Source organism: Corvus moneduloides, chromosome 2 (genome assembly GCF_009650955.1).
Source record: "Corvus moneduloides isolate bCorMon1 chromosome 2, bCorMon1.pri, whole genome shotgun sequence".
In the NCBI taxonomy this organism is placed as follows: Eukaryota; Metazoa; Chordata; class Aves; order Passeriformes; family Corvidae; genus Corvus; species Corvus moneduloides.
The window spans coordinates 71891952-71916498 of NC_045477.1; the positions used below are offsets into that span (position 1 = coordinate 71891952).

The 24547-nt window shown below is 40.4% G+C and overlaps 1 long non-coding RNA gene across 1 annotated transcript in view; it reads left to right on the forward strand.

The window, feature by feature from the left end:
- LOC116439913 overlaps positions 1-24217 on the forward strand; it is a 180530-nt gene extending 156313 nt beyond the window's left edge. Inside the window, exons 3-4 of the long non-coding RNA XR_004238333.1 lie at positions 22429-22515; positions 23100-24217. This is a non-coding gene — a long non-coding RNA (uncharacterized LOC116439913). The remainder of the gene's footprint in view (positions 1-22428; positions 22516-23099) is intronic.
- Positions 24218-24547: the final 330 nt, after the last annotated feature.

Sequence of the window (24547 nt, forward strand, 5' to 3'; positions counted from 1 at the left end):
GAGGACAACAGGTCCCCCAACAAAGAAGTCACAAATTCATCTGAATTGTCGATAGTGATGTAAATACCTGCAAAAGAAGTATTGTGTCCTGATACAGGGGTCTGCAAAGATAACTACCTATCAGCCAGCTGAGAAAGCCTTTTGCTCATTATTATGGTCTAGCATGAACTGTTCCAGAAAATTTATTCTGGATGAGGCAGCAGCTTCTGTAGTGTCCTCAGGAAATACGTCATCATGAAGATACCCACTTCTACCCCTCCTAGAGCTGGCTTTGCACTCTGATTATTCTCACAGCATATGATGGCATCTTAAAAATTTTCCTGGCAAGCGAATTAAGTGAATAACTTTTCTTCTTTCATCACCTATTTTTTTCTCCCTTCCCCTAGTCTTACATTAGATGAACTGATGCACTTTGGTATAATGCAAACATAATAGGAGTGTGTGATTAGATAAATGAGATTTTTCATTTCAGTTGATGAGATATTGTGTTTTGCTGCTCTTTACTTTAGATATCTATTTTATTCTGACTAGCAAAACAGAGCTCCTCACAAATGAAATGAGAAAATATTTCATCAGGTTTCCCTCCAAATAATGAATTTGAACATTTTTTTCAGATTTTCACAAATAATTATTTGTTTGAATTACATGTGGCAAGAACAGTTATTACATTTATGATACATAATACTCATGCTGTGCAGACTGAAAAAAAATTAATTTTTCCTTCCAAATGTTTCTCACCTGTAAGAAGTAATTAGGATTCCCATTAATTGTAGACTTTGGGGTTTTTTATTTCACTGTAGCACTGCATTGGAAAGGGGCAAAATCAATTTTGTGATGGAATAGTATTTAGAGAGAGAAAGAGAACAAAAGAGTCAGATTACTAATATACAGGAAATGTACGTATGCGTATTCCTTCTTACCATAAATACTTGCATTTTATTTATTTGCATTAATCAATGCATAGGAAGCCTACCAAAAATCATTAAAGCAATACATAGTAAAGACAAACCAACAACAGATGAAATTTTTTTTTAAATCAAGTATCAAATTAAATACTTAGCTAAAGAGCACAGAAATAACCATCCTACTTAGAAAAAAATCAATTTCCAGTTAGTCAGAGGAAAATGGGGAAAAAAAAAGATGGTGAGAAAGAAAATCAAGAGAACAATGCAATGAGCAAGCAAAGATAGGTTCCTTCAAATAAACTGAATTCCCCAAGCCGTGGAGATAGTTGCAATCAGAGATACATCATCACTTCAATATTTTCCAAGGTATGACACGTGTGAAAACAAAGGAAACAAACTGAATGGTTTGTGTTCTTTTTCATTCTAATTTGAGTGTTTTCTTGAAATAAATATTTTCTGTTGCTCAGTGTACAAAAGGTACAGACTAAATTAAAAGTGATCTCAAAGCAGCCATAAAAATAATGCACTAAAATGCAAAAGACCATTAGAAATATGTTTCTCCTAAAACTGTTTTTTCCAAAAGTATTTATTTACTGCCTAAATACAACTGTGTTAATTTTAAAGGTTTCATATACTTTCCTCTTTTTTTTTTCACACCAAACAAACAGATAAATATATGGGTCCCATAGTGTTATATAACTAACGCACCATTCAACCCTGTAGCAGCAGAACAGGTCTGAGTGCCTCTGACTATCCATGACACTTGACAACTAACTAACTCCCTTGTATCATTTTGGATCACTCCAATACCTCCTTCAAAAAGTAGTTTGTCCTAGAGGATCTCAGCAGTGGATGTGTGAGGATAATAAAGCTGGGTATCTGAATTTTGTACTAGAAGGTCCAGTTGATGAGAGTGCTGAAGTGCCTCCATATATTTTAGATGTGCATTTTAAGTGATTTTCCTGAATCTGTACCTGAAAAAATATAATATGTGTGAGGTTCCTCTGGGCCAGCCTGAGATGTTTTACATGTCGACATTTACATATAAATTAGTTGTCTAGATATTTAGGCAATGAGGAACACTACACGTTTGTAGATCTCAATTCATTTGATGTATTTGGACATCTACTTTCAGAAGAGAAGTATCACTCCCCAGAAGCATATTTTTGTTGTTGTTTGTTGCCTGTAAAAGGAGTCTAAGAAATTACCTCTGATTGAAGCTAATCCCATCCTAACTCATGTAAAGATATAAATGTTTCCATTGCCTTTGGTCACCATCACTTCCAAAATATTTTAACAGGAATGAGCTATCTTCTAACCAACCTCCATCAAATGAATTCATTTTGTCTGTTACCTTCCTACATTCTTGGTATAAACTGGTAGGTATTTTATTCTACGTATAAACCCACTAGAGGAAATGAAAGCAAGGCAGTGTCTTCCACCTAAGAACTTGTAATTAAAACACAGCTTTACACTGGTTTCTCTAAACGTGTCACATTGACCCATCCATGTCAGGATGAGAGCCTCTCTGACATGGAATCCAGTGCATGCGGACTCTGTACCAGCTGTGCCAAGAGGATGGTGGTAGTGAGAGCTAAGGAAAACTGCTGTTGAAAGTGAGATGATCCGCCAGAGAACTAAACTTGTGCATGGCCTCTGTTGTGGTTGATAACAAAGAGAAAGCAGAGAGAGGGCCCTGGAGGCTCCTAGCACCAAAAAAAAAAAAAAAAAATAAAAAAAAATAAAAAAAAAAAGTAGCAGAGAGATGTGCTGAATCTTAAAGTCCAGTGCAAATGCATTAGGTCAGGAAAAGTATAAAGAAAAAGGGAGAAAAAGTCCTAAAGATGTACATCAGCAGGTTTAGAATTTCTTGAGACTGTGAAAAACAACAGTAGTCTCTAATGTTTCCCTCCTGTCCATTCTTCTTACAGTATCTAAATGGTCAATGCAGATAAACATCTAAGCGTGCACACTAATAACAACTGTATATTGAAACCACATCTCTTTTTATTCTACCTTCAATTTTCTTTTCTTCCTTTCACTTTCAAATAGAATATAGACAGGATATTATGCCAAACTGGATGGTACACAAATTAATATTTCCAAAATTCTACTGTCTGGCTGCTTTTATACCATTTTTAGTTTCATTTTTTCTGTGATGATGAACTACAGGACTTGGTTTTCACTCTCAAAACTAAGAGCTTCATTAATGTAGGCTGCAATTCTTTTCACATCTTAGAAACTAAGTAATTTGCTGTTAATTTCACAGTTGTTTCTCATTAATTCTGAGTAGTACTCAGCAGGGTGAATACTGAAAGGGTTCTGAGTTGGTGGAGGGGATGGTGATGGCATTTCAGCAAATCTTTTCTCAAAACTGGTGACTTTGTTTTATTAGAAATGGCCAGTAAAACTACAGTTGTCTATACCTCCTCCCTTTTTTTCTGCCATAGAAACTGTTTGGAATTTCTCAGTCTTTCAGGAGTGTCTCCAGAGTATCAGGAGCTCTGACTAGGCTATAGTGACTAATGCCTTAAGTGCTATTAAGAAAATTACCAGAAGGAAAATAAATTTCATGCAGCCCCAAGATAGGCTTCATAGACTTCAATTGTTTAGATTGTTTAGAATTAACAGTGTGTGGATTTCTTAAAAGCTTGTAAGATAGCATAGCAGTATAACGCTGCTAGGTGTACTAAGACACCTTCTTTATCATCTTTTCTTTTTTTTTCTTTTTTTTCTTTTTGCAACTGGGATGACTTTTCAGAATGCAGCTTTGCATCTATCAGCACTTCAGAATGTTAACAGGAGAGAGAGAGAGAGAGAAGTTCCTAGAAGAACCTGATTTGCTAGATCTGTTCAGACTGACCTTTAATCGTTTGCGCTCTGCTGGGTACAACACCCCTGTGATTCCCAAATATTACACACTAGTCTGGTGGCTAAATCACTTAACCAGGTTATACAATAATTCTGGTGCTAAACTCCCCAGCCAGGTGTGGAACAGCCAGGTTCTGTGTGCACCCTAGCCTGTGGTCTCACCCTGAGAATATCCTCCACCCCATAGGCGTATATTCAGTGTGTGTAGTAGGTGAAGTAGGTCCAAAGGGAAAAATTAGGGCATGCATATCTATAAATTCTTACCCTCAGACTGGGAGGGCTGTGGAATACTTGCCTTTCTTCTTCATGAAGTGCTTTAAACACCGAGTTATATTGCTAATTGAAGATCTGATATTGTCATGGGTTAGCATAAGTACTTAAGAGAAAGCAATCAGATACATAATTGCCCCTTGTTGCCCCTTTCCTACTGATTGCCATTGACATCACAGAAATCAGCATGAACTCTCTCATGAATCACTAAATACGGGTCTAATTATTTTGGCCACTCTTCATGCCAGAGCAGGACACCTTACCCAGCCTGCTGACACTCAAGCGACTTTTTTGACAGACAGACTTTATTGACTGTCTGTCCTAGTGAGACTGCAGAGGATCAGTAGCTCCTCCTTGATGCTAGACTGAGTGCCAGAAACTGAAACAGAAATGTAGAAACAGAAGTGCTGTCTCTGGTGCTTTAAAGCCCCTGATGGATTTTCCTTCCATACAATTGCATTGGCTGCACACATACAGGAGAGTCTGGCATTGATAAATTAATTTAGAGTGACTCCTTTAAAATGAGCATCAGCAGGTTGTGGTGGGAACCAGGCTTTGCTTTGCAAGGTGAGAAGCCTGTGTCTCATTCCTTAGTTAGAAGAGGGAGGCTTAGTGAAGAAGGACGGGGAAAATAGTAAAACAGTTACAAGTAAAAATATTCTATGAGCTTCCCAATGTGTTCCAAGAATCTTCTGAATGTTAATTAAAATGTGACCTAGCAGCATCCCTGAGTACTTCCTAGTCTAGGGTCTAATTGGAACATGAATCTGAGATGCCAGGGCAGGAGTGGAACACTGGCCAATATAGTGCCACCTGCCCCCTCAGAGTGAGCCACCTGCTCCAGCACTTCTGAGCCACACCAAGGAGCCCACTTGCTTGCTGGCTTCTCATTCCTTCCCTTGTTTTTTCTTAACATGACTAAATTTGGAATTATTTAAAATGTCTTCTATCCTTTTATTTTTTAGAAAGGCAGATAGTGCAGAGAGCTGCCGGCATGTTGAAGCTAAAAAAGGGTTATTAGCAGCAGACAAGTAAGAGGCTTTAGGGAGAATTTCTGTATCTCTTGCCTCATCCTATCCACATCTCATCCTTAATCTTGCTCTCTTTCAGTCTGGAAGAGCACACACTTAATGTAACCTAATAGTTTTCCTTTCTAGTCCCCTCTTTCTCCTTTGTGCTTTCAATAGATTCAAGGATCAAGGCCCAGATATTTCTTTTAGGTTGTTGAACTTTAGCGAATAAGAATAAAAATGAACAAAGCCAACAGTTTTTCATAAGTGATAGCCAACAGAAAACTTCCTCTGGCTGAAAAGTTCAAAGACTATTTTCAGAGACAGAGGATCCTAGCTTTCCTATCATGTCTTTCTGGATAAATATTTTGTTCTGTTGGGACAGAAAGAAGTAACTGTGAGTGAGTTTGCAGCCAAATCCTTCATTTAATGATGGTTTTGAGGAATATTCTATGCAAGTGAGTCTGGAATGCCTGTGGTTGGATAGAGGGATAAGAATGCAGGAAGGAAGCAAAAATAGCAGAAGGGAAAGAGGGAAGAAATCAAAGATAGAAGGAAACAGTAAAGGATTAATACTAGGCAGGAAGGAGAGAGAGGACGAGAGAGAGAGAAAGCAAGGAGAAAATACAAAACGTGAGAAGGGTTTATTTAAGGTCTACTTTGATTTATCTTTATGCAGTCCCCTCTTTTTCCCGAATCCTTTCTTCCGTCTTCTTTCTGAGGCAAGGAGAACCAGTTGTTTATCTTTCCAGGTGAAAATTTAACTCTGGTTCATATTGTGACATGGCAAAGATTTGTCTGGTTGGTTTTTTAAATTCTTTTTCAATGTGTTCTATAAGGGAGTCAATATTTATTTTTCTTTTGTTTCTCTCACTGCCTAGTGCCAGAAGTTTTCAACATCCAATAGGTGTTTTCTTGGGCAGATATGAGTAATTCAGGTCCTGAATTAGAAACTTCATAGACATAACTTAATGCTCAGATTCACCCCATGCAACATAACCCTGAAACTTCCTAGGTCATCTGTTAATAAATGAGAGTCATATCTCCATTAGGCAAATTAGAAGTTCAAATTATTCACATCAATGTACATAAGTTTACATTTGTCAGCATAGCAACATACATGTTTGAAAAAAATCAAAGAGAGATATCCATTGTCTTTGCATCAAGAATTAAATGATTCTGGAAACGTGTGTTTAACAGGATCTATACTCTTTTTCCTTTGAAATTGCATGGGGAAAATGAGACATAAAAGACATCTCTGCTGGTACAGGTCTGCCCCTTCTTAAGTCCATGGTAAAATCTACACTGACTTCAAGAGGAGTTATGAAAGCAATGCAAAATGTCGTTGAGAATTTTACCTTAGAGGACAGATCTGCAAGGGATTTTAGTTCAATATCACAGCACCTGTCCAACAGAGGTACTGTTGCAGGAAAATCTGCAGTCCTGAGTTAGTCTGTTTCCTTATAGATTGTAGGGAAAAGATGGAATCCTCAAAGACATGCTAGGCAAGGAAGCACTTCAGGAAATGTCAAGATTAAGCATATGCCTTAAACCTTCCCCCTGTGCTGCAACTTACTTTTGAATTAGAGAGCGTGCTGTCTTCTACTTGGGATTCCATGATTCTAAAGTCCTGAATTACAGCATTCCTCTTCTAGCTTTTGGATGATAAAAGGGCCTAAGAAATGCACACTTAGTTTTCTTTGCCACATGGAAATACAATCTCCCACCTCCTAGAGAAGTGCTTGTTCTCCCCAGCCACATCTTTCCTGGATAATTAAGTAATCACTGGAACAGACAGAAAGTGCGAAGTACTTGATAGTCAACGCCCCTCCCCACGAGAAAAAAGAAGCTGGGTTCCAGTTCGTGAACCAGTGTATGTATTTAATACTGCGTAATCATTACAGCAGTGACTGGAATCCAGATCTCCCTTTTTCCCAGGTGACTGCCTTAAGTACCAGACTCTTTCTGTCTTCTGAGAAGCTTGTTCTTTCACTAGCTTAATGAATATTTAATCACTCTCTGTGAAGTGGAACATCACATCTCGAAAGGAGAGGCTGTGAGCAGCCAACCCCAGAAAATCTACTAGCCTGATGCTTAGAACATTTTGGTGAGAGATGTGGCTTCAAATCCTTAGCAAAACAAAATGAATTTAATCAGAATTTTCTACCTTTAAATGAAAACAAGTTCACACTAAACTTAAAGCATATGCTCTATTCTAGTTTTATGCAACAAATCCTGAAGGGCTTGGCATCCGCTATTCATTTACAGGGCCACAGAACTTGGTAAGGTATATCAGTAGTTAAAAACATTCTTATCACATTACATATACAATAAATGTGTTAGATAAAATAACAAAATCCAAATATTGTATAGGCATGTGTTATATATCCTGGGGATCAGGATTTAGGTAGTTATCAGATTGTTCAGAAGCAGATTTTAGACTCTTGGATAATTTCAATAATGAAGTGCTGGCTGTTTGGGCACAGTCTCAAAGAGTTATATCATCTCCTAATTCCCTTTCAGGAGTTAGGAAAATTAAGAACATTAATTAGGCAGTCACAGACTGCCTAAATTGGGTACTTAGGCTTCCTAATTGATTAGTGGAGAGAGCTAAGCACCAAAGAGCAGTCCAGAGAGTTTGCCTACCGGGAGCAGACTCACGTAGAGATAGCAGCTATGAAACATCAGCCACAGAATTTGGCTATACCATTGCCTCCCTCTGAAGTTTATACACTGGTGTTAGGAAATTCATCCAGTTGCCTATATATAGGCATCTGGAGCTGTAAATGTGTGCAGGGTAGACCTCCAGCTGCCCTTTGGTTGACAACACAGGTCTATTTAGTTCATGTGTTATGTCCACCAGCTCTGCAGACAAATAAACCTGGGATGTTTCAAATAGCACTAGGGGCTCATTCATGGACAGCTGAATTAAACCTCAAGTTATCTTGAGCTGAAACAAGTCCTGAACCCAAATCTTAATCATAATGATAAGACTTTCTTAGAGAAAACAGCAGGATCAATTCCAGCTGTGTTTTAACAGACATACTTAACAGCTGTAAGGCATTAAGGCTCCTTGTTTCATTGGTATGACACCACTACACTGTTGGCTTTGGCACTGGACATCTATCAATTTATGGTCCTAAATGCTAACTTTGTTTCTCAGCTTTTCTATGAAATTCAGGGGAAGCATAGGAATTAGAAACTTAAATATTTTATGGGCCTTCCAGGATGAACTGGCAGCTGAACAGAAGATTAGAGAAGTAGGCTTTGGACTTGGATCTCAAAAGTAAAATTCAGCTCACCTAAATTTACTTTTACAGCTTAAATGCCCATGACTGGACAAGTCACTCCAGATTCCCTTTATCATTGACAAAGGCAACTTCAAGGGTGCAAGTCACCTCTCCATAAAATCAATGTCTCCTTAGGTAAGTGAGGGACTCCTTTTCCTAAATACAGCATCTAGTGCCACTCTAGGCAGCATAAGATATCACTCCTGGCCTTGATAAGTCAGGTATATAGGTCCAGGTTTGTATCTGTCCATCCAACACACAATATAGATATCTTGGTTATCCTACCACCTCTCCAGTGGCGCTTGGCACCTCAGCAAGAAACGTAACCAAGATCTTTGGGTCTCCTGATCCAATGAACAGAATCACATCTCACTAGTCTATCTGAAACTTCCATATCATCACTTTTGAAAGGCATTTGAAGGTCTGGAAAAGAAAACTTTTAGTAGTACCACCTAATGTGTCTAAGGACCATTCTTATAAAAAATGAAGCCATCTGTATTTCATCACAAACCATTTTACAGTTAAACACCTAAAAACTAGCTCTTTAGTAATTTTGAAATGTAACTGTCCTAGAAAGCTCCTTTAAAAGGGAAACAAAATCATCTGTATACTCATTAATTATTAATACTGAAATGTAAACCATAAAAACACATAGTTTTACCTTAAGCCAACAATGTTGTATTTTTTTCATCTTTGTGTTAAATATACATTATTATGGATAAACAACTACTATAAATATTCTATCACAAACCAGTTATAAAACAATATCTTTTTAGGTATATTATTTGTTCATACCTTTAAAACCAAGTGGAAATAAAAATATATATTATACTTTAAAGTGATACATAAAGGAACCTCAGGAATAACTAGCTCAAAATTAAGGTTTATATGCTGTATCTTTCTTGTTTACTATGAATTTTCATTATACAGGGAAAGTAAAGTAAAAGATATTCCTTAATACCCTTTTCCTTGTTTTTATGAGCATGATGTTTATGCATGATGGGTAGGAACATGTTTTTAACTCCTTTTTAAAGTGTATATATCTGAAGATATTTTCATTGCTTTCATTGTTAAAACTTTCTATCCATATTTACTAAATATTTTTTACAAATAGTATGGTTCAACCAATAGTCATTATAACTCCTGCTTACAAGAGCAGTCTGTCAGGGATTAATAAAGGCTTACTATAACTACCACCCTCTCCAATCTGTCTGTTTCTCAAAAGTCTGAAAGTGTAGTTTTCCCAGCTTCCAACAGGGTTAATAAACTGGAAATCTCCAACAGAAGAAGCAGGTTTTGCCTTTAAATCTTCTCCACTGGAACTATTTCATAGTGTTGCTCCCCTAAATGGACATGTTTAAGGCCCTGTACTTCTGGCTCCTGGAGCCCTATGAATGCCCGTGTATGTATATTGGTGTATGCATACAACACATCTGTGTTGTACAATATGCTCTTGCCTGCCTTTTTTATGGTCAGATGACTATTGAAATCACATAAATATTTTACAGGAGGAAAAGGATTGATTCTCCCTAGCTGTAACCCTCTAAAAATTAAGAGAAATACGTACCTCCAAGGAGTGATTCATCTGTCCTGCATGAGGTACTTGTTCAGAGGTGGACTGAATTCCCATGAGGTGTTATATCTTTACACTGACTCTAAAGAGACCTTGAACAAACAGTTCAGGTTCAATGCCTATTTTTTGCATGTCTAAAGCCAGCTGAAGGGAATCTCACCCTAATTAATTGTTCTGTCCCAAAGGAAGAAATCAGTATTACTGTATCTACACTAAAGGAATTGATGACATCCATGTAGCTAGTATGGTATAACAGAAGATTAATACTGCTCTTACACCCATTCTCTGTTATTGCTTCCTTGCCACCTTTCTGTGGGAGCTGTCTATCATGGCTAACCACCTCAGCTACTTTTCCTTTCCTGTCTGTACCTTTGCCAGATAATCACCTAAAACTCTCAGGCCCAATGGTGCAGCACCATCCTGACCAGGACCAGTACCCTCACGTTGGCAGCACGTGCACTGTATTGTGCCTTGATCTTACCTAGGCCTTCTGCTGGGATCATGCAGCCCCAGTTCAGGGCTAGCAGGTCAAGTTCAGGGGTGAGAAGGGGAGAGGAGAAAAATATACCTGAAATATCTGAAATTCTGAAATACAATGAAGGATGCCCACTGCATTAGTTTTTAAGAGTAGAAGAAAGCAACAAAAATTAAAAAACAGCTAAATATGCAGTCATACAAAATACACTTTGCTATTGACCCTGGGGTAGACGGCACTTCCTCTTTTTATCCACCTTTTCTCTCCTCTTCTCTCTACCATCCCACTTAAGGCAAAGAAATCAAGCTGGATCTCTGAGAAGGCGAGGGAAGTTTCTAGCCCCACCAACCAATCTGCTGTTATTCCTTCCACATGAATGACTATGGAGTCATTCTCATGTTCACACATCTGCACCCAAAACAAATTCCTGAACGAAGAGACTTCCTGTTTTCCCATACTCTTTTAAGACTCACCCGAAATTCATGTAGACCTGGGCCACAAAGACAAGATGAGGAGGTACAGCTCTCCAAGGCTGGTTAACTAGCTGAGGCTTTATGTCTGTGCTAGTGCCATGAAAAGGATAGGCACCTCCAGAGAGCTATTCAGCTCAGCTATCACAGTCAGTTGTCTTCAGGTGAAATAAATCTCCACTCAGAAATGGCCACCTCTCATGAACAATAGCAGAAATCTAACTGTTAGTTTAGACTAGGCAATTTGTCTCTTTTACGGTTAAAGGTAGGTGAGATGAAGGTACAGCTCAATGACCATTTTCTTTGGTCATGAGGTTCCCTCTGTGGTGATAAACACAGAGATGTCACCCACCATTACAGATGTGCATATGAAATCAGCCAACACATGAATTTAATCAGATTCACTTTCAGACCATTAATTACAGCAGGTACCTTAGGGTCTGCCCCCCGAGGGTGCCTTGGTAGTGCTGGTAATCACATTTATTCTGAGAGTAAGGAACACGCACTAAGCCATACACAAAGCACAGTGCCAAGTAGTGCCAGACCTAAGGGGCACGCCACAGAATAAAGAAGAACGGGAAAAGATACAGACAAAATAATGTACTCAGAGATAGCAAATACAGTGTATCTTGTATGAAGAAGCGAGGGGTGGGATGGGAAGAATGAGCTCAGGTAAATGGAGTATTCTGTGCAGAAAGACGGGGCTAGGTGAAGGGACTGAAGGTCAGATGGGGAGAGGGAGCATTTTCTTTATGTTGTATCTCGGCAGTAACACAGAAACATTTTCCTTGGGGTCAGTGGGCATTCCATGCCCATGTACAGCTTTTAAAATTAGTATGTGAGAAAACTACTGCTTGGTGGTTGTGGGGATTATTGCCCATTAGACATTGCGTAGAGACCATCAAGCTCATTCCACTTCAGATTATGGAATGAACTAAAATTGAGGTCCTCAAGGTGAAAAGCTAGGTTTTTATCCACTATACTAAAGAAGTGGGGTTTTTTTACATTAAGCAACTGTGAGAGGAAAGATTGTGCAACAACTAGAAGTACACTGTAAATATCAAGGTTACCAAAAGTCACAGAGCAACCTTTCCAATAATCTGAAGTGGTGATAGGAAGAGTTACGCAGTGAATTTGTGTCGATGCAGAAATCATTAACCCTACACCCTCACTTGGAGTTGCATTAAAGAAGCAGGTGACTGTATTTCCATGCTCATTGCTATTACCCTACCAAAACTGTTTAGCAGGTTGGCAAGTTTACTGTCTTTGAGTATACATGTGCATATGTGTGTCCACCTATGCGTCTGTGAATGTTTGCTGGGAAACATATAATACCCTAAGTCCCTTACATTACAAAATAGTGTGCATATATAATTCATATATTTTAAACAGGCACTCTTAAAGACCACTTAAGGTGATTCAATTATGTGAATCCAGATTCTGCCAGTTTAGCAGCTGTTAAGGAGTATTACTTTGGGCAATCCTACTGAAATATGTAAGATTCTTAGGAAATGAGTTAATTATGCAGAATCTGACCCAAACTGTTATTTCCACAGATCACTGTAAACAACTATTTGTGTTCTTAGTCTTATGCAGTATGTTGCCACCTCTGTACTCCGTGGTTTGTCCCATCCTTTATAGATAAACTCTTGTAAAGCTAGAGATCATTGGGATGCCTGAGTCCCTTATCCACATAAACCAGCAACTACTCACATTATTTTTCAGTGACAATGATTTGAAACCCTACAGTGGACAGGCAATTTTAACTGGAAAACCAGGAAAGGGTATTTAATAGTGAAACAAGTAATCAGGAAGCAAGTAACAGTGAATCATTAGTGCTGCTAAGAAAAAATAAACAGAAAAAAAAGTAACTGAAAAAGCAAGGATAAAATTAAACAGTAATGATGATTTATAGTAAGATACTCTGAGACATGACAGAAGTCTCAGTACACCAAAAGGAAAATCTTGTTTGCTCAAATTATTTGTTTCTTCTGTCTAATGAATGTAATTCTAATATACAAGTGATAACACTGGCATTTCTTTGAAATGTTGATTCAGTTTAATTATGAAAATCACCAAGGTATTTTCTGGCTGCTGCATCACTCCCTGTACTAAGATTAATCACATCAACATCATTCATTTAATCTTCAAAGAGTAAGCAGTTGTCCACAAAAGCCTTCAAATAGCTTCATTAGTGCAATTTTTCAGACTCAAACACTTATCTGGCAGCATATGATTGAGAGTAAGGAAGGTCATTATATTCATCTGTTTCCTTACCCAGTTTATTTTTTTAATGTTTCTACATGTTTTTGTGGATAACTTTAAGCTCCACTTTCTTGTCCTTTATTATGGACAGCCAAACCATGTGCAGTTCAAATACAGAAAAAATTGCTAGTGGCTATCCTGATTTACTCAGTTTGTGACAGATGAATTTGAACCAGAATGTGCTCCTCTCCCAAGCCCAGCACTGATTTAACATACATATTATTTTTGTCACTAATCACAAAAAATACTTAAAATATGTTTACTTAAACATGCAAACAGGGTTAAAAAGGTGAAACACACCGTAATGTGCCTAGCGTTTTCAATGCCAGACTGAGACTTATTAACAATGTTATAGAGAATAAAAATAAGTCCAACCTCTCCCTATTATTAATATTTAATTACGTGCTAAGAGCATCATCTTCTTCAGTTTCCCATGGATGCTGAAAAGACCTTCCCTTATTTCATATTACTTCAAAACTTCTCTAGCACAACCCTGGGTAGTCTCAAAAACTCATGGTACCCAGTGCCCAATTAGCTGATACTGTGATACAATCTTTGAACAGTTTAAATTTTTTTTAAATATGGCATTGCAACCCAACATATTCACACTGAATGTGACAGCTCACAACCAAGATCACAATGACAACCTGGTCAGACACAATTATCTTACCTGTAGCACTAAAATAGCCGCTGATCAAAATGTGCTTATTTCTATTATCAAAAACTAAAACTTCCAGGTTTAGTTTTGAAGATTTAAAAAACAAAACTTTATTAAAGTTTCTGCTAACATATCCGCCTGCAGCTGTCAGTGAATTTTACAAAAAAAATTCATCAATCAGAAAAGGGGAAGTCTTGAAATGCCAGGCAGCAAACATATTTTTTTAAAAATATAAACTATTCTAATAACTATAAACTATAAAAATAACTATTAAAATTAATTAAAATTTTCCATTAATTTTAGGTGAAGAAAAAATCAATTTTGCATTCAACAAAAAAAGCTTGGGGAAAAATTTATGAAAATTAATCTTAAGGCTCTGGTGAATTCCCACAGTTGCAAATATGCCAATCATTCAGAAGGTCTCCAAAAGGATGCAAAGATGTGTTTGAACCACTAAGGTATTTGTTTTGTTAACAACTGGATTTAGTTTTGCGAGATAGTTCTGCAGCTATAAAGCAATATATTTGCTTCAGTTGTCACTATATTTCACAGAGTTATTTTCATTCCTTTCCCTGGCATGTAAGCAGCACTCATGCCCCATCCTTGGTTTGCAGTGCTATCTAAAATCAATTGCTGTGTGAAAAAAACAGCATAAAACACAGACTCCAGATAGCTCTCTCTCCAGCCACTCCAACAACGTAGAGGTGAGGCTTTTCTAACCAAGGGTCCCCTGCAAAAGCAAACATTTTCTTTATGTTTGTACTTTAAAAAAAATAAGAGGAAAATCAATATTCTCAGAAGCAGATGTATAAACTGATACCTCACTCGCAGCTTTTGGTAGATAAGACCTCCCCAGCTTCGGTGCAGAAAGGAAAAACATAGGCTGGTGCAATATTTATTCAAGGCAGAGAAGATTAAGGTGTATCTCAAGATGAGTTTACATACAAGCTTTAATCCTTGGGCCAATTTATGAAATCCAGTGACTATTTTTCTCCTTATGAGCTCTTTGGCTGCAGAAGACTCATGCCAGGGGACTCCTCACTCATGACACAAGATTTAGTCATAGAAATCATTTTATTTAAAGCAGAGACCAGGATGCAAGAAATTCACAACAGCTGGCATAGCTACTGGAGCTGAAGGGACACAGAAGCCACAAGAGTGTATCTCTACCGGTATTTATCAGGCATTTGTCATTGGGACACTTTAAGCCACGTTATCCCACCCTTAGTTTGAGGTGTTAGATACCACATAGAATTATTTCTATTGCAATATATAAGAACTTTCCTTCCAGGAGCCAAGCACCTCTGCAGAGGATTTTTTTGTTGTTGTTGTTAAGAAAAACAAGAAGTTTGAGATTGGAGAACTGTGCTTTTTAAAACCTTTCCATAAATTGCTTCCAGATCTTGTCCCTGGATCTTGGCAGTATGAGGCCACATCATTTCAAACTGTGAACAACAGAGGGAATGACCAGATTCATCCTGCAGTTTGTCCCATTTCACTGAAATACTTAGAAATTCTTATGCACAGTTAGCTTATTTCTGCCTCTACCTTCCCTTTGCAGGACATGGTCGAGTGGGGGGGACAGCTGTTCTGCTATGCACTTTTAGACAGGAATCTTTGTGGAAAAAACCCAACTGTATATCCCTGGAATTCTTCCATCCACAGAATCGTCTGCAGTCGTGGTTCAGTACTAAAATCAGTATGTTCCTAATAACTTAGACTTAAAGGGCTATACTCCTTGGGTGACATTTAAGCTCTCCTTTTCACTTCTCCTTTTTATTTAGATAGTGTTATCCTCAGGAGTCCCAAAGCTTCTAGGTCTCAATCAGGCCTTAAAAGAAGGAAAATTCTTCAAACAGGTCTTGCTGTGACAAGTGTGAGTACTATATGCTACTGTTCTTTACTGTCCTCCTCAAATCTCAGTTTCCCTAATCACATATTACTTCTCTGAATACTATGAATCATATAATGAGTCTAACCAAGATGTATGCTGCATGTACTGCTTCAGTTATCAAGCAAAGATAAGAAGATAAACTAATCACTGGGAAAGCATTTTCAATTAATCTGCCTCACTGTGCCCATTTCCAAGGGAATTTATAATTTATGTTGGTTGCTTTTAATTTTAACAATAAATGAACTTTTATTGTTAATGTAGGAACAAATCCCTGAGTAAGTGACAATATGCAGGGCAAATAAACAATCAATTACAGATGTATTTATAGAAAAAGTAAGAGAGAAATAATCTGTAACCCTTAAAGACAACCATGAATACAAATTTATTTAGATCACCCACTAAAAGAGAATTCACTTCTCCAACCGTCATGATCTGCCTCTTTTTTTTATTAACAATACACGAGTTTTCGATCAAAATTGGTACCAAGTGAAAAACCATCTTCATAGAGCATGAAGAAGTAGAGATTCACCTTTCTGACAACCTTCTTTCCTGTCTTCTATATATCCTCATAAAATATTTACTCTGCTTCTGAATGACCACTCTGATTATCCTTAGACTCCTTTTCAGATTCCCTGATGATGTCATGGAAATGTTAAACCCATTATGCTAAGCTAGGACCTCCATCTACTGTGACCTCTTGGCACTAGCTTCTGAGGACAGCATGACACTTCCACATAAAAGTTAGTCTTCCTTCAGGTCATCAATAGATGGACTCGTAATACATCAGCATTTCAATCAACACCAGTAAAATTTAACCAAGGCCAGGTAAAAAGTCCAAACCCATTCTGTGCTTACAATAAAGTGATTAAAATATCTATTAAACAGTACAATTATTTTCCATTGGAAAATAAGCATTTATATTATTTCATGGGTCCACCCCACAGGTAATACATGGCATTCCTTTTCATTAAGCTATTAGGGAAGTGATTAGTGACTAGCACCCTGCTCTAATTATCTTTAATGTAGTGTTTCAAATTGATCATGCATAATGCAATTAGAAATCATAATTAAATTAATTTATATTGATTTAAGCCTTTATAAGTTGTTAATAACCATGACCCATTACATTAATTCCTACAAGCCAACATTAATATTTCCAATATGCTGAAATATTTCCCTTTTCCCCCCTTCGTTGCATCGGGTACTCCTGCAGGAGCTCGCAGGGGGTGACTGTCGGGGGAGGCTCCCGGGCAAGTGCCCCAGCGCCGGCGGCTCCAGCCTGGCCCTTAGTGGTCCGGCGCGAGTGGGTGCTGGGGAACGAATCGATAGCTGCCTTTAATGCGGGAATAATGACCGCAGCCCGGGCTGACAGCCGCCCCTTCGATTTCCATGGAGACGGAAAGACCCCGACAGCCGCCCAAGGGGAAAACTCGAGGGGTGGGAGTCAGAGAAGCGAGCTGGGGAGGTGTTTACTGAAGGAGACAAGCCGTCCCCCACCCCTCCCCCAAAACGGCTTATGTAGGAGATCCCCGCTGGCCGAGGGAAGGCCCCGGGCCGTGGCAGTTCCCTGGGCGCGGGGGGCAGCGGGACCCCGCGGGGGCCGTGCGGGAAGGCTCGGGCTGGGGGTGCGGGCAGCCCCCGGGGCTCCCGGGGCTCGTGCCGGGGGCTGCAGCCGCCCCCTCCCGGCAGAAGGCTCCCAAACCTCCCTTCCCCTGGCACTGCTCTTGTTCCGTCCCATGCTTCCGTCCCCACCTCCCTCCTCCCAACACAAAAGCTCTTGAGAAAGTTATTTCCCCCCAGCTGCAATTACACTCGTGCCGCGCGGCCCCCCTTTCGGAAGAATTATGCATAAAAACAGGCGGCAAATCACCCAGCGCGGGACGGCACGGGCCAGGCAGCGCTCTCAAACGGGAGTACATCCATCCCATCCCGCCTGACACCTTTCCGTCATATGCGAACGCTCCAGGGTCAAAATAAGTTTTCCAGCGAGAAAGATGTCCGGCTATAATAAAATCTTACAGCGGGAGGTGCCACAAATCATTTAAGAAAACAATTTTGCTTAAATAATATTTCCTTTAAAATAAATTCGGGGTTCGCAAATCACGATTTCATTTGAAGAGGCATGAATTCTATTATATGTACAATTTAATCACGGGGTATTTAAAATAGACATTTCCATCTAAAATCCAATCAGAAATCAACACAGTACCTCGAGGCATTAAGATGATCATCTCCATTTTGCATTTGTAAACTGGTAGAAATAAATGTGGCTGGTGGATACCAAGAGGTCAAGTACGGCTGCTCAAATATTTTTCTTACAAAATGACGGATTTATTAGACAAATAAGTGGCCCGGCTGATGCAAAACCCCCAGTGATTGAATTTTGACGTTGAGTCAACAACAACTCGAACTACATCAGTGCTCCAAGATTTAGTTATGATGGTAGAGATTACTGAACAAATAGGAGGCAGAAATGAATACAGATTTCCTAGGATCTGCCCCTGGCACCCTCTTCTTGACATTCCCCTCCATATGCTATCCCTATTCACAGTGTATTCTAATTAAAGAACTGGGCTATGTCTTCTAATTTTACAAGAACTTTTAAATAATTAGTCTGGTGTGTGTTAAAAAGGACAGCTTCAGACATAAGGGGATTTCAGTCCCTTTAGGATCTCTCCTCGGCTTTGCAGTTATCATAGTCCCTTCCATGAGGAAGGGTGAAAAACGCCTCTGATTTGATTGCAGGAAGATGTGAGCTCTGATCAAACCGCCGTATGCAAACATAGGCGTCCGCGGTTCATTTCCAGCCCATTCAAAGAGAATGCCTGGGGAGGGGGTTGGGGAGGAGGGTTGTGTTTGGGATTTTGGTGTGAGACTGGGCTTTTTTCCCCTTTCCAGTGGAAAAGATGTTGAGGGTTCAACATTCCTGTGAAAATCTGTCCACGGATCCCAATCTCCTGTGAAACCAGGTTGGGCTGTAGCCTGCTGAGCCTTGACAGCGGAAATTTTACCACGCTGAACCTGCCCTCTCCCTCCTTTTCCCCTCCCTCCCTCCTTCCCCCCCATCCCGCCTTCCCACCCTACAGGTGTGTGTATCTAAGCGAGTTCCCCGGCCTGAGCGTTGCCAGCCGGCAGGGAGCAAGCCGTGTGCTGGAAAGCCTGCGTGAGCTGGGCGAAAGCGATGTTATTCCTGCTTCATTTCTTCAGCGCTTTGGAGCGTTACTTTTACTTGCTAATCACGAAGGGGCGCTTAAATAATTGAGAGTACGTTTAAGCATAAAGCAGTCAGTTTCTAATCTTTTCAGGGGAAAAGGGACTAATCTGCACCTGCTGTGAGAGCCCTTTTTTTATTTATTCTGTATATTACTTCCACTCCAAGCTGGACCTGATGGCTCCAATTACAGTTGAGCCTTGCAGAATCCATACCTTCCCTTTCACAGCCCTTTTCTCTTCTCTCCTCTTCTCTGCAGCAATAAACTTTTCCTTGGCAGAGAAGAGGGAGTGGGGTGATCTTAACAGACACCATTTAGTCGAGATTATAATTTATTTATTTTTTAAGAGAAGCTCTTCAGAATCCCCAAGCTCTCCAAATTTGCCTTCTTTCTATTGTCTCCACTGTTTCGTATGCATATTTGTAGAAAAGAGAAGCACACACTGGCTGTCACGGTGGTCTGGATTGTTTTTTAACGGGATAGTTCGAGAGGAGTGTTTTAAATAGATTTTCTTCTATTAAGCATTTGGGAAGAAATTGTTTAATAAGCCTTTCCTGTACTACCTGTATTCCCTGCCGTGTTTTTGCATTGGGTAGAGGCGTCTCAGAGTATTGCCAAAGTTAATTCTAGGTTTTTATCTCTCTAACCTACTTAAGATGCAAAAAGGAAAAAAAAATCCTGTCAAATTAAAGTGAGTCCTCCTGTCTTGCCTTCTTCCAGCAAATAACTTGCAGCACCTAATAAATCCAGATGGAGTTCCTCATATAGCCCGGTGCAGAAATAATTATTGTCCTGGCTTGTTTCATGTCAGAGGCCTCTTTGGCTCATCTGTCATGAAACCAATTTCACTTTATTTACATCCATTTGCTAGTTTAATTACTGTGCTGATGAATAGCCTGAAGGAATTAAGTTACGAGTCTTTGGAAACCTAAAACGACAGATATATGGGTTACCTTTTAAATAGAGGAAGAAAATGATGGGTGGTATGTGCACCAAAATTTAAAGGTAATAAGAGCCTCTTTGCTAGGTGGAAATGCAGAATCAACTGCCCGTGTATTTACCTCTGTCTTTATGTAAAGTATTGCTTTGAAAGGCATTCATATTTTTGCAGGTTTAATACAATCTGTATTTAAGTAAATGTTCTGCAAGATGGGTGCCAGCTTTAGATCTAAGCACAGATGCACTCATTATTTTTCCAGCCACAGAAAGAGGAAAAATGTTAGAAAATAAGGCGAAAGTAAGTTTTAAAGACGGACCAACATAACCTATGCACTGCACCATTCAATACATATCAATAGGGTTACTATCCTGTGTCTGCAATTGCAGAAATAGTCTCAAGCGCCTCTTCCCTCTAACTTGCCTGTGATACTCTGTACCATCAGAGGGAATTTCAACCAGCTAGAGGATCTTGTGCTTTTTATATAAATCTGCCAAAAACCAGAGCTTATCCTTGTATTAGCTGTAGCCTGCATCCTTTCCTCTTCTTCGGGTGTTTTCCATCATTTGCATCACACACATGGGTGTCACTTGACCTGGAGATCAGGGGTAGGGAACCTGTCCCATCCACCCACATGGTCCCTGCTGCAGGATCCTGGCACACTGATATGATCCTGCCCTCCCTCCTCCACCACTCAGTAACTTTCCTGAGCTGTTTTCCTGAGCTGCTGCTTTTATAACAATCTAGAATTTCAAAACTTTATGCAGCAGGTACCTGAACGAAAGGTCAGTCTCTTCAATGTTTCCTCTCGTTCATCGTGAAAGGAAAAAAAAATCCAGCGGTCGGGAGTGTCTCTTGCCGGGGCTGTGCCCCAAAGCGTCACCTACGGACTGGTAAAGGAGGTCCAGGAGGCGCCCGTGTGAGCATGTTCATTCTAAACCTGAAGACAAAGTCCCTGTCCTCCAAAGAAAGAGTAGAAACCAGACCTGAGAGCCCGTGCATCTTCTGGGAGCTGAACCTGAAAGGCAGAAGTTTAGGTGGGCACGCTCTGAGGGCTGCACGAAAAATTCACTTACAGAAGGGCTTTTACACCACTCTCCTACACAGACTGCTTCTTCTCCTTTTCCCGGTAATTTTGTGGATCCAATACTTTTGTGGATCTCACGTGGGACAAACCTTGCTTGAAGAAATCATGTGAGGCAATAGGTAGGTAATAGGGCAGATGTAAAAGTAGTAAGGATGGCCAGAACTCTGGGGAGATGATGCTTGATTCGCTAGAAAAAGCCTTCTCCTAAGACACACCCTCTGCGAGGAGATGGCTGAAGGGGCGGACAGAGACCCCCTTTGTCACAGAAGTTGAGCAGCACCTTAAAACCAAATCCTTTGCCGGGGGAAACGTGACACATTCCCCGCTCCTGCCTCAAATATCGCTACCGACTGACCCGAGCTGGTTACACCGAGGGTATAAAAGAGCAGATCAAAAGAGAATTTCAGCTGTCTATTCGAGGTACTTTATATCTGAGAGAAATGAAAGAAGAAAGTGTGCAGCAACACAAGAGTGGGGTATGAAAAGCTCCCTTCCCCCCCTCCCCGCCTCTCCCCTCTTCCCTCTCTCCCCCTTTGATTAATAGATCCATGTGGCTAACGGCCTGACATATGGTGTGCGAAGCAGCTTGAGATGGTACCTCGGGCGTACCCTACGGCTATTAACATATTACAGGCTTCTGTGCAGCCGCAGACGGACGGAGGGAGAGCCAGGCAGACAGACAGCCGCCCCTCTCCCCGCGCCGCCCGCCGCGGCCCGGCAGAGCTCTCCGTGGTGCTGAAGCTCCGCCGGGCCGCTCCGCTCCTCTCCGCTCCGCCTGCGCGCAGCCCCCGCTCCGCCTGCGCGCAGCCCCCGCTCCGCCTGCGCGCAGCCCCCGCTCCGCCTGCGCGCAGCCCGCCCGCGGCGTCTCCGCCGTGGTAGAGTTCAAAAAGCAAGCGTGCACGCCCAGGCGGATTTGAAAGTCCTGCGCCGCTTTCAAACGAAGAGGTGGAAAGCAGCATCGACATTACTCCTTGTACATTATCTAGGGATTTCTCTCCTTTTTTTTTTTTTTTTTTTTTTTTAATTCTAGATTAAAAAAGGTGTGGCTAGGTATATAACCCCTTTACCACGGAGTACACAAAAATTGCCTTCTGTGGAATCCAGTCGCATATAAAATGCAGTGCCAACTTGCAGTGAAGAAAAGACTTTTCTGCAAATGATCCAAAAGTTAGGGAACTGGCACTTAATGCATGTGGCGGTGTGAGAGAGAGGTTATTCCCAGCCGTGGTGTTTGGAAGGAGGAATTATATTAGACAAAAAGATGGTTTAGAATGCAGAGAAACCTGAGGTTTATTTAATCCATTTCAAGCGTTCTGACAGAAACATACATCACTCCCTGCACTTTGCCTTTCAGTCTCCTGTAGATAACTGCCCCGGCTCTCTTTAACTTTGTTCTGCCTGTTTTGTTGGAAAATAAATGCCAACACCAGATTAAACGTTTCAGGTATCTTCATCTTCTGATTTCAGGAAAATAGTGTTAATAAGGAGCTTTGATGTTGTTTTACTTTCAGACTGTATGCCTTAAGGCAGAAAAGCGCATAAAGGTACCTGGGAAAGTAAATCGCCAGAAGCGAAGAGCATCCCCCTTTCAGAATCCTGTAAGTACTCCCTCTTACATCAAACCGACCCTATGCACAGCAGCGCTAGCTGTTTTGAGATTTCCTGGCTTTCACAAATATCTCTTCTTTCAACGCACACACGGCGACGTGTGCTCCAGTGTTTATGTGTGTGCACATTTCAGCATTAGCAGTTGCTGATGAAACTGAAGATTAGGGGGGGAAATACGAAAGCATAATTGCCATAGCTGCTTTTTTATTATAATTATTTTCTTTTCCCCTCATAAGACTACAAAATCCCGTGGGGTAAAGCCTCCTAGAGATTTTCAGTGAGGAGTAAAGCAACGTGAGTAGAGAACTGTAGCTCTCCACCACGCTGAAGTAGCTTGGAATAAAAGTTTCTTATCCTGTATGTGCATTTGGGGCTTTCTTAGCTATTTCGCCAGTAGCCTCCTCTATTCTTTCGGGAGCCCAGCACATCAGCGTAGCAGATTCCTCACACACAATCAATACATTTTGCATAACACGAGTCTCCCTCGCACGCACTCTTCTTCTCTTGCTCCCTCTCTATTCTGCTTCGCCTCTCGTCGGTGGCCGGGGTTTCTACACGGGGCTTTTCTTTTAAGAAATTAGCGACGACGATGGAGAGTCTCAAAAGCAAAACCTGCTTGCTCGCATCAGAAATTTCGCTGGAGCCCACCACAGCAACCTTTCAAGCATGCGGTTCGGTTTCAGACAGACACAGCTTGTCTCTCTCCAGCCTCTCCTCTCACCCCCTCCCCTTCTATTCCTCTTACAGCAGTGCTTTAATAAAGTCACATAAGTGATTGAAATTAACATAAATCATTATTAGTTATTAGGATTTGCTCTAAATTACTCTGTGAATATAACACCAAACCCCATCTGCCACTCCTGCTCTAGTAGCAATAGATTGCAGATAAAATAAATGTCCTTACCCCATTAGAATGTTCCTGTCTCTGTAGCCAAAAGCCAAACAAAAGCAATAAATACAGAGCTTTTTTCTCTCCACTATTCAGCTGTGACTGTTTTCATCAGCTCTTCCTCTAGAAAAGCTCAATAGCTGCCTGAAAATATTGCATTTTATATCACCAAAGGGCGATTAATATTGCATTAACTGTATTTAACATTTTTTAAGCGCGAGTAATCTGAAATGAGTAAGTTTCTGTTACTAAATACAGGGGATGTCAGAGCTGGTGAAAACAGCTTAAAATATCTGTATAAACAGATTATTTGTTTCATACTTTGTATTTTTATAATGTTATGGTATAGTGTGCTCTGTTTGAAGTAGAAGAAGCCATGCTAATGGTCTGTTTAAAGTATTCTGACACTGTCTGGAGACATCCAAGTCTCTGCCTTCATTAAATGTTTATTGTCAACACTTCAGTGAAAAAAAAGTCTTGTGTAAGTGAATTTCCACTGCTGGATGCTGTCAACACTTTGTTTTATTCTGATCCGCGTGTACAAAAGTTTGTATACATTATGCTGAAGTGAAGAGAGGCAGAGATTTAGTGAGCTATAATTAGTTACCAAACAAACTTTTGTTAGTAATTCGGTTTATATAATGACCATAATCAAGGGCTAAGTTATGCCTATCGGCGCCTCGTCTTCTTTCCACACAGCCCGTAAAAAGATGTGCTCATGTTGACTTGCTATCCTCTTGTCAAGGAACACCTTTTTTAAAATAAAGTGAAAAAACAAACAAACAGAAAATCAAACCAAAGGCATACACGCAGATCTTACATCTTTTAGCTCTGCCGCACAATTTTAAATTTCTTTCTCCCACCCGGGCAAGGGATGAAAAACCCCCTCCGCAAGCCGGTGTTTGCAGCATGAGCCGTCTGTCTGCTCCCGCTGCTGGACCCGGGCTCGGCGCGGTTTGTCCCCGCACCGGGACCCGCCCCGTGCTACAGCCCGTGTGAGCGGCAGGGTCAGTCGGCGCTCTCACCCAAGGAGGCACTTTGGAGTCTTTTATGGCTCGCTTGTACAAATCAGCGGGAAGTTACAATTTATCTTCACCGTACCAGGGCCGAGTGCCTTTTAAAAAAATTATTAA